The sequence below is a fragment of the Chenopodium album genome, chromosome 12, assembly GCF_948465745.1.
Source record: "Chenopodium album chromosome 12, dcCheAlbu1.1, whole genome shotgun sequence".
In the NCBI taxonomy this organism is placed as follows: domain Eukaryota; kingdom Viridiplantae; phylum Streptophyta; class Magnoliopsida; order Caryophyllales; family Amaranthaceae; genus Chenopodium; species Chenopodium album.
In genome coordinates, this window is record NC_137845.1 from 31,162,326 (window position 1) to 31,173,815 (window position 11,490).

Consider the following 11,490-nt stretch of genomic DNA (forward strand, 5'->3'; position numbering starts at 1 on the left):
ATAAAAATGGATTCATACATTCACATACTCACATCATGATCATATCAGGGGATCTCCAATGCTCATCCTATCCATTTAGAGCTAGATTTGGGGGCTTGATCCCTATATCATTAGCCTACCCATCCTAAGAGTCACCGTTATTTAACTCTTCATAAAATATATTTCCACACCCTTAGCCTTTACAACATAACTTTAGTGTCACTTTCACACACATCATAAACACATGACCAAATAATACTTCCATATAGGAACCCTTTGTCATCACTAGTAGAAAAAAGCACATTCGTAACGGGCGAAAAGAGGGTAACCGTAATGGACACGAGGCGTTACGTATACGGCCGTTACGAATAACCCTTGTATTTGTAACGGTCACTGCCCGTTACAAATAAAGGGTCATTTGTAACAGGTAGTTCAAATGCCTGTTATAAATAACCTCGTTATTTGTAAATGACACTTATATTGCCCATTACAAATAGTGTGTGCTTGAATTAAAAAAAATAAATAAATAATTCCAGCACATGCTGGACAGCTGGCTAGCATAACAGTTATATAGATCAATGAGATAAAACTATATTTTATTTTATATATGTACAGTATACACTTTATAGTCTTAAAAAAAGTACACTTTGGCCTTGTTTGGCAATTGGCTGTTGGCTGTTGGCTGCTGGCTGTTTAACTTGGCTTGTTTGACTGGCTGTTAGTATTGGCTGTTTGCAGTGGCTGTTTGACTATTTATTGTATGTAAACATGTTTGGTAAAATCAGCTGTTAGATATTGGCTGTAACTATGCAAAACAACCTTAAAGGGCATTATTATGTATTCTTATACATTTATTATCAGTATTATTAATTATTAATTATTAATTACTAATACAAAATATTAACTACTAATTTATAATTACTTATTATTAATTATAAACTACTAGTTATTAAGTACTAATTACTAATTATTAAGCACTTAATATTAATTACATATTACTAACAATTGTTAATTACTAGTAATTAATAATTAAGTACTAATAATTACTAATTACGGAGTACTAACTATTAATTTTTAAGTACTTATAACTACTAATTTACTAATTATTAAATAATAATTATTAATTATTAATTACTAATAATAGATTATTAATTACTAATTATAAATTATTAGTTACTAATTTTTTATTACTAATTACTAATTATATATTATTTATTAGTAAGTATTGATTATGAATTACTAATTATAAATTATTAACTATCGATTATTGATTATTAATTACTAATTACTAATTATTAATTATTAATTATTAATTATTAATTATTAATTATTAATTATTAATTATTAATTATTAATAATTATTAATTATTAATAATTAATAATTATTAATTAATAATTAAGGATAAAAAGTAATTTGTTTAATGAAAAGCCAAAAGCCAAAACCAAAAAGCTAGTAACACTAGCTTTTTGTTTTTGGCGGAAAAGTCGGCTTTTTCACCTAGCTGAGAAGCCATTTACCAAACAAGTATTTTGGCTGTTTGACCAAAAGAAAAAGCCAAAAGCCAAAAGCCAACCAAAAAGCCAACTAAAAGCCAATTACCAAACAAGGCCTTTATTACCAAATAACTACTATAACTAAAACTGAAAAGAAAAAAAAAGCATAAGCAAATCTCAATGTCTGCGAACAACTACCGTAATATGGATCAACTAAAAGAATCATTTTCTGCATATTTTCTTCTGATTCTATCCTTCGTGTTTGCCTTGAATATAAATCAGCATTTATACCCATTGAAGTTGACTTCTATAGTCATCACCACCTTGAAAAGCTCCCGGGGAGCAGAATATTGGTTGAGCCAGTTTACCGGTAGGAGGCAATAGATCAAAAGGCACCTCTGAATTATTAGAATCGCCTTTGTTTTCACCATCTTGAGAAGCTCTTGAAAACAGAACATTAGTTGAAGTACTTCTGCCTCTCTTATGAGAACCAACACCTATACCAGTACAAAAGCTATTAGGTATGCATAGAACGTATTCATCAGATTTTCTGAAAATAGAGAGCACTAGTACAGATCAACTACCAAACAGATCCCGACTGATTAACATAAAGATCAAATGGCTGAAGTGTTAGACCTAGTGGTGAACTTGATACTCCAAGTAGGTTTAGGGAATCAAGATGCTTCAGAAACTAATTTGTTGCATCTTGATTAATAACAGGCTTTGAACTTAATCCTGGTAATTTATATCCGAAGATATGATGAGGCTTGACTACCTGTTGTAGGCCTTGTAAGCTGCCACTAGCTGCTGTTGTGCCTATTGTTTCTCACTACCATCAGGTTGAAGCTTATCAGACGTCGAGTTTTTAGACGATTCAGCTATGCTACTTGAGGATGATAGTCTTTTCAAGTGCTAGCATCTTCATGTTTCTTCCTCTTAGGTTCTAAACCAGTATCTTCATCAGCTCAGCTTCGGGTTTTAACTTCATCAGCAACTACCGGATCAAACTGGAATATTAAAAAACTAAAACTACCTTCAAGAATTGCTATATAATTAACCCAAAAAAATGAACAACTACAAATCCAACAAAGAACATACAGCAAGTATGGTTCATGAAATTGCTCTACAATATGCCAAGTTGAATGATCCAACAAATTAAACACTCATTTACTTTTTTTTTTTTTTGGTGAAATAAAAACAGTACACCCATTTACTTTTTTTCTCTTAATCAATCATTATTTAGTAATTTAGAAGGTATAATTCAAACACCCATCCTACAGTAACAATATATCAAGTGATTATAACTAGATTTACTATTCTTATATCATTTAATTCTAAGCTCATAATAAATGAAGGTAAATGATTGAGATGCAAACATACCTCTTCACACTTGATGTGCGTAGGAAACAGTTGACTTTTCACATCTTTGTACACCGTTCCCATAACGATCCCATTTTTGCTAGATATTCAACATAGGAAATATCCATTAGCACCAGGTACTTAAAAAAAAAAAAAATGAAACCAAGCTATAATATAGTTATTTTTGTGATTTACATAAAGCAAACTTGGACATACTATATAGACTCACAACTCAACTTATGCGTATAGTTCACGTCCTAGCATAAATCATCATAAACAAGTAATTTGAAATTACTCGGTACTAATCTTTTAATATCTTATACTTCGTAATTGATAAACAATATCATGCTTCATATAAGTGCATTATAATCACCATCTATATAGAAAACTTCATTAATTATAAACCTCAGACCTTATTCAGCACATGATCAGGACCTGAGCAAGTGAGCATCAGCCTTTGAGTACCAGCATCCTTGGGAATTTCTTTTTATGCAAAGAAGTAAAACACAGAAAAAAGATTAACTAGAAATGAACCAAATAAATGTAAGATTAGTGATAGAGACTATTTTCTTTCTCTACCTTAAACTCTTTAACAACTATTTGAAAATACAAATTAAAAAATCAAAACGCGTTTTAATTCCCATGGAATCAATCTCCACAATAGGTGAAGCATAGATGTATTAATAATATACTAATTTGACACATCTATATTCAATCTTTTTTTAACACTTCCAAGAACTGCCCTTTGTTCAGCTCCTCGACTATGAGTGCAAATAACAAGAAAATTACAATGAAACTTCTCCACTGCATCAAATGTCACATCTTTCGGATTGCCCATCACACAAACTATCTCAGTATCAACCCCACCAACAAAATCACCACTATGCGTCACAGAAACAACCGTATACAGTGGCGGATCTAGGGGGGTACATAGAGTTACAACTGTACCCCCATTCCAAAAAAAAAAAAAAAACTGTGAAGAATAGAGACCGCCTTTATGTAATAGGCGGTCTCTTAGGTACTGTTATGCAGTATGCGGCAACACCCAATCAGCCCGCATTTTATGTTAAATTGAAAGAGACCGCCTATGTAAAAATTTGGTCTCTTAGGTTATTTTTTTTAATACCCTCCACGCTAGAAGCCCAAAAGTTTCAGAATAGTACTTTTTGATCAAAGAGAGTTACTGTTACAATAACAGGTCTCTTAAGTGATATTGTTTATTTTTCCCACACAAGATTTGCGCTTTTTATCAAAGAGACCTACTTTTACAAATAATAGTTCTCTTAGATAAAAAAAATTTCCTCACATCTATAATTCTTAATTTTAAGCCTTATTGTCGGAAGATAGGGTGTATCCGTGTATAGTACTCACAAATATTAATACAATAGTGAAATGAGTTATTAACTCAAAATTTAGTTAGGAAAAAATTATTACGCTCCACATATTACTTTTTATTTTGTAATTTGTCTTTTATTAAACGTAATTTCGTACCCTCATTCCTCAAATCCTGGATTCGCCACTGACCGTATATTAAGGTCATAAAAAAATTAAAGAAATAGAGATCTAGAATCAGAATCAAGGCCATCAAATCCAAAGAGAACAAAGCAAGAATGAGGTTAAAAGAAGCCAATACTAAAAAGCAGAAATTTGCGAGGCATATATACCAAGATAGATCCGAAAAGACTAAACAAGCAAAAAACAATAGATCTAAGCCAAAAAAATTTAAACCAACGTAATAAACTAACAAAAATACCCAAATTAAAATCACTTTTAAAATCTCACATATTAAAAATTCGATAATTTCTGTCAATTGGAATCAAATTTCTCCAGATCCAGCGAAAAAAATAAAACCGGAAACTATAAGATTTTAAATCAAAAGAAGAGATCGAATTACCTCGGCGGACATTATGGAACAACATCCCATCCTAAATGCAAAAGCTTTCTAGGACAACGATCCAGGTGAGGTAATAAGAAACACTAAATTCGCTTGGTTTTCATTGCAAAATATTTGATTTCAATGATAGAGAAAGTCGATTGAGGAGAGAAAGTTGAGGAGAGAGAGAAGGGGATGGGGGAGGCAGCTTGAAATGACTGAAGAAATGATTTGCCAAGTTTAGACTTAGGGCTTTTTTTAATCATCTACTCATTTGTATCAGGCAAATAGTGCCGGTTACAAAAATCAAAGTATTTGTAACGGGCAATGTTGCCCTGCCCGTTACAAATAATGTAATTTTTGTAACAGGCACTTTTTTGCCCGTTACAAATAGTATTCTTCATATCCCTACCCTGCTTTATTGTAACGGATTGTAATTTTGCCCGTTACCAATAGAGTGTTACAAATAATAATTTTTCCACTAGTGCATGAAATTTTAACACAACGTTGAAGCATGTCTTGTCATATCAAAATCACTCATCACAAAGTATGAAGTATTTAGCCTCCGTGCCTAACTTACCCAAATATTTTCATTAACGAGTCATCAATCGAGATAGTCTGGAATGCTACAATCCTTGCAGCATAAGATACAACATTAACGCATACATTTTACTAAGCTCATTCAACATGCACCACAAACACTCAAACACTTCACTTCTTCCTTTTCGCGTCTTTCTTTTTCAAGAGAAAGTCGGTACCCTCCACAAAAATGACGGAATTTTTTTGTTTTTCTGCATTTTCGAGTCGAACGAGCACAATCACAATACAATGCGCACACGAGTCATGTACATATTGAGTCACGTCGTATCATCACATCGAGTTAAGTCTACGAACACGAGTCATGTACACTTTGAGTCATGTCACGTTATCACATCAAGTCGATTTGAGTACGTCGAGTTACACATCGAGTCAAGCAAAAACATTTAGTCTCAATGAGTCGAGTAAACACTGAAACTTGAGTCAACCTTAAGCAAATCAACTGTCAAGGTCCTTTGGCAAAATTTGATCTCTTTTGCAGGGCTTAAGAACATCTTCTTCAAACAACAATTTTTCCATTGTCATCTCAAACTGACAATGTTTCCAAGAGTGGATTGTCGAGCATGTTCTTCAACGACAATATTTGGATTGTCACCTTTGGCAATGTTTCAAACGTAGGTTGTCATGACTCCTCTCTATTTGGCAAGTTTTTCCAAAGTTCGGATTGTCATACATTCATCAAAGCTTCAACAATTTTTCCAAGATTGGATTGTCATCTCAAACTGGCAATGCTTCCAAGCGTGGATTGTCGTGCTTCTTCTCCGTTTGGCAAATTTTTCCAAGTTCGGATTGTCATCAATTCCGTGGCAATTTCCGAAATTGGATTGTCATACACCCAGTTTCCTATGGCAAAATTTCCCAAAGGATTGTCATAGGTCTCTATTCATCTTAACATTTCGGCAAAGGTTCCTTAAACGTGAATTATCATTCATTTCAATAGTGGCAAATTTTCCTGAAGTGGATTATCGATCGACTCTTTTTTGCAAATGTTCCAAGATGCGGATTGTCAATTGTGGCAATGTTCTCCTAAAAGGATTGTCGCATAGAATTGGCAAAATTCCAAGATGGATTGCTTTCAAGAGTTATGTTCCAATATGTGGATTGTCAATCATAGCAAGGTTCTTATGACAGATTGTTGCGTAACATTGGCAACTTTTCCCAAATTGGATTTTGGCAAATTTTCCGAGATGCGGATTGTCGTTTTATCGTGGCAACATTTCCTAGGACGGAATGTTACCTGGCATTGACAACTTTCCCTAAATCGGATTGTCGCTCATCATTCAAGAGTTGTGTTGGCAACTGTTCCTAAAGAAAAAGAGGACTGTCACCACCCACAAAGTACGCATTCAACAAAACGAAGCATCAACACAGCAAGCATTCAAACGAAGCATTAGCAAATTGAGGATCATTACAAGTAGTGGTCTTCGACGACTTTCACTTCGGTGTAAAAGTTGTCAATCGAATTGATCAAGTCAAGGTATAGACGAGATTTTGGAGACAGCTACAAGCAGCGGTCTTTTACAACGGCGAGGTACTACCACAAAATTAGAGATAGCTACAAGCAGCGATCTTCGACGCTATCCCGAGGTACAGAGGAGTTTTTCTACAGCGGCGAGGTACTTCCGTGGAGAGGTAATGCCACAAAATTGAAGATAGCTACAAGTAGAAATATTCGACAATGCTCCCTAGCTTGTGGAGGATTGTCACAAACAAACTGAAGATGGCTACAAGCAGTCACCTTCGACGGTGTTCTCTAGCTTGAGGAAGATTGTCACAGCAAAAATTGAGGATGGCTACAAGCAGTCACCTTCAACGATGGCGTTCCCTAGCTTGTGGAAGGTCGTCGCAAAAATGCAGTAACAAATCGGTTACTCTAAAGACGTGTGCTCAACGGTGCAAGATACGCGTTTTTAACTCTTTTATCTGTTTAACTAACACTAGTTTGCAGGTATCGGGGTTACAAGAATGATTTAGGATCGCAGAACGTTCTGAATCATTCTCCGCCCCTATCGCTACTTTGACTTTTGTTTTCGAAACTTACGTTTCTGCAAACTCAGTCAAAGTGGGGGCTTCTATAGACACCAAATTGTGTCCCCCCAAAACCAAACCCAAAGATGAGTACTTTTCAGTCATTTGATTAACAAACGAGGTGAAATGTGAAAGAGTCTCGTGATTCCCTGTTTTTATTAAAAATACTTCTTTCTGTTTTCAAAAAGCTTTCTTTTCGTACCTTATTTATGAAAAATGTCCAATCCAATTTGATTTAGTCCATGATATGGGTCCAATAATAGTGTAGTTAGATGGGGCTTAAAAAGAGCTTTTCGACAATATATTATAAGCCCAGTTCCGATCAATAATGAGATAGTTATGGCCCAAATATTAAATTGAATATTAAAAGAGTTTTTATGGGTGACCCAATGATCAAATGGAGGGTCTATTTAATTATCATTCCTAAAGTCATTAGGAATTACTTTAATTTCTAGAATAATCTAGAAGGTTATTTTAAGTTCTAAGGAGATTAGGATTAATAATTATATTTTTAGGAAAGATAAAGAATTTTATTTGGAATAAAACAAGTGTTTTAAAGGATTTAATTTGATTTTAAAAGACAAAGTACGTACTCTAATTATCGAATTATATTCGATAATAGATTCTGTATGGCTAAAAATTATCTAGCAGCACCATCGCGCCTCGATGGAGCCATCATGCCGCGATGGTCCTATCGCGCTGTGATGGGTGCGATTTTACTTCGATTTAAATTCGATCTTCTCTGATCGTTTCCGGATGTTTTTCTCTATAAATAGGGTCGTACTTCCCCGTTTTCAATCACCAACAATCATCTATTCTATTCTTTCTCTCTCAAAGCTAGAAGCTTATTCTTTCTCCCTCTTTCTAAGCCTTTGCCATTTCAAACACCATACGTCCATCACGAGACTTAGACACACCTAACCAAGCTCGAATTTTCCTTCGCCCTCAACGTGAAAGGTAGATAATTTCTGAGGGTTTGGTCCCAAATCCCTATCTCAATTATTTAAATTAATTGTTTGATTTGATATTTTCATTGAAATTACTAACATGTGTATTGTTTTGATAGAAAAAGATATGAGGCAACAAAGTGAGTAATTTTATTGCTACATGTCTTTAGAAAGCATGCTTTGATTATTTTAATTCCTATTATCATGTTAGGATGTCTTCATGATTCCTAGTATCATGTTTAGGGTATTAACTAATATTTCTAATATCATGTATGTTTCTGGTATAATGTTTAGGTTGCTTACTATTTCTTGTATCATTCTAATATCATGTTAGGATTAAAGCTTTGATTTTTATTGTTTAGCAACATGCTAGGATTTGTTATTAAACATGTTAGTATCATGCCTAGGTTCTTGCTAATATTATTATGCTTTGATGAGAATATTATTTTGATGATTATGATTTGTGGTATCAATAATTTATTATGTTGCTTGATATATTATTGTTATTGCTTTATCACGCCCTCTCTTGCAGGTTTAAAGGGAATTTGTACTTGAAATCACGCTTAATAAGATAATTAATAATTTTATTTAGGCTAATATGATTTTAATTCAAGTGATCGCCAATGATAGATTTATTTGTGCATTAATATTCAATCAACATAGATTAAACAAGTTTAGGATTAATATAATGATCGTATGTTAGTCAGAAAGCGTACATGAATATGAGAAGAATTAAGTAGAGGCTTATTTAGGGCAGGTTCAATCTCTTTTAGGTTGGATTTGTACCTTCATCCCCGAATATCCAGTCATGGTTCAGGACCACTATGGAGTTAGCGATCTCATGGATTGTGAAGGGGTGTAACCTTCTCCCTGTGAACGGTTTACAAGTTCCTAAAACTTGTTGGCGACTCTTTTGCTCTATCTTCCTTCTCTTTGGACGCCACCATGCTTAAGTGTATGATCACAGTGGGGCTCAAGTGTGGGATGCTTGAAATATTCCCTACATTTATGATGATGACGATTGTTATTTCAATGTTATTATGTTTCTTGATATTATTATTGTTATTTCTTGATCGCGCCCTCTCTTGACGGTTTAAAGGGAATTTTTACTTGAAATCACGCTTAATAAGATAATTAATAATTTGGAATTAGGCTAGTATGATTTTAATTCAAGTGATCACCAATAATCGATTTGTTTGTGCATTAATATTAACTAACATAAATTAAACAGGTTTAGGATTAATATAATTATTGTACGTTGATCGGAAAGCACACATGAATATGAGAAGAACAAAGTAGAAGCCTATTTGGGGCAGGTTCAATCTCTTTTAGGTTGGATTTGTACCTTCATCCCGAATATACAGTCATGGTTCAGGACCATTATGGAGTTAGCGATCTCTGTGATCGTGAATGGTTTACAAGTTCCTAAAACTTGTTGGCGACTCTTGTGCTCTATCTTTCTTCCCTTTGGACACCACCATACTTAATAGTGTGTTTGGATTGAAGGAAATATAGGAAAAGGAAGGGAAGGGAAATGGAGAGATGAGGTATCCTTCATTTAGATAACAAATGAGGAAGGAAGGGAATTGGAGGGAAGAGAAATGAAGAGATTAAATTATAGGAAATTTATCCCTCCAACAATGGAGTGATTTGGAAGGAAAACTCACCATTCTTCTCTCTCCTCCCTTTCTCTCCCCTCCCCTTCTCCTCCATCCCCTTCTTTTCCTTTCCCCTTTCTTTATCCAAACATACCGTAAGTGTATCATCATAGTGGGTATCAAGTGTGGATGCTTGAAATATTCCCTACAGTAACCAATTAGGGTTTTTCTAAGGCGCATATCTCTTCTAGGGTTTCGTGTGACTCCCCTAATCATTTCCTCTATAAATACCTCCTTATCTCTGCAGTTCGGGGCATCAAATAATTCTTTATTCTCTCTTCTATGCTCTAGCCTAAGCACTAGCCTACCCTATTCTCTCACAATACTTCCCCCAAGCACTCCGAGGAGTCCATACTTTACCCGAGATTCCGTCCTTAAACCAAGGCGTGAAAGTTAAAACTGTTTGAGGGTTTGGCCCCAAATCAACCTTAATTTAATTTAAATTCCATTGTTGATTTATTAATTTCCTTGAAGTTACTAACACGTTTATTATTTTGTAGTTGCAAGCAAACAAAATCAAAGTAAGGAATCATGTTCCTTTTGTTTCTATTATTTTTCTAACGATTTTTATTATGTTTGTCATATATTAATTGTTGGATTTATTGTTAAATTCCTTCAAATATTAATGTTAATTTTATAATATTTATGATCACCATATTGCATGTTTAAATGGAATATGTAATTGAAAATAACGCCTAATAAGATAATTTTGACGACCGGTTTAGGTTCCCTTTTAATCTTGTTATTAAATCAAGTGATTGCAAATATTTTAGAATTATATGTTGCATTGAAATTCAACTAATTTAGCTTAATAATAGTTTAGAGCAAATTGAATATTTGTTTGTATGCCTTTGAGATCGCATGGATCACTTTTCGCTATAAGAATCGAGTAGAGGCCAATACGGGTGAATGTGACTCCATGATTGACTTCATACCATCATCTTCGATCCTCTTTTTGTGGTTCCGAACCATATGGATTTAGTAATCTCATGGATTATGAATGGGGTGTAACCTTCACGGGTCAATCGTCGTTGCCTTTCGTTGTCCCTTTATTGTGGTTGCCTTTTATGATCCGTGAACGATTTACAAGCTCCTTAAAAACTTGCTGGCGGCTCCCTACTTTCCTTGTCCCTAATCGTATATGTCAATTCTCACTTCCTATGAGTGCCAAGCATATTCACACATGCTTAACATAGGCGCACTTCAAACGACGCCTACACCAAGCAGTGCAAAATTCACCCCATGTTTCATGTGTCGCAATTAAAACAAGCAATTGGAGATGATCCTAACTCGACTACCATCCCAACACAGGTCACACCGGAGCTAGAACCTGTGGTGGAACCAGAAAAGGTGTTGGATAGCAGGCCTAAACTGGGTCAACAGGAAGGAATGGACGTCCTTATCCAGTAGCAAGGACTTCCTCACTTTGAATCTACTTGGGAGGATGCAGCCTCTAACCAAGATCGATTCCCAGACTTCTACCTTGAGGACAAAGTGGCTCTTTTGAGGGGGGGAGGGGTATTGCAATGAACCCACAACCTCCACCAATCACCCT

General features: G+C 34.6%; 1 long non-coding RNA gene across 1 annotated transcript; it reads right to left on the minus strand.

Annotated features, from left to right (window-relative positions):
• Positions 1-2,854: 2,854 nt before the first annotated feature.
• On the minus strand, positions 2,855-4,903 carry LOC145572303 (uncharacterized). The gene is made up of 3 exons (XR_014096768.1): positions 4,727-4,903; positions 3,245-3,315; positions 2,855-2,932 (listed from the first exon to the last, which is right to left on the minus strand). It is a non-coding gene; the product is annotated as an uncharacterized LOC145572303 (long non-coding RNA).
• Positions 4,904-11,490: the final 6,587 nt, after the last annotated feature.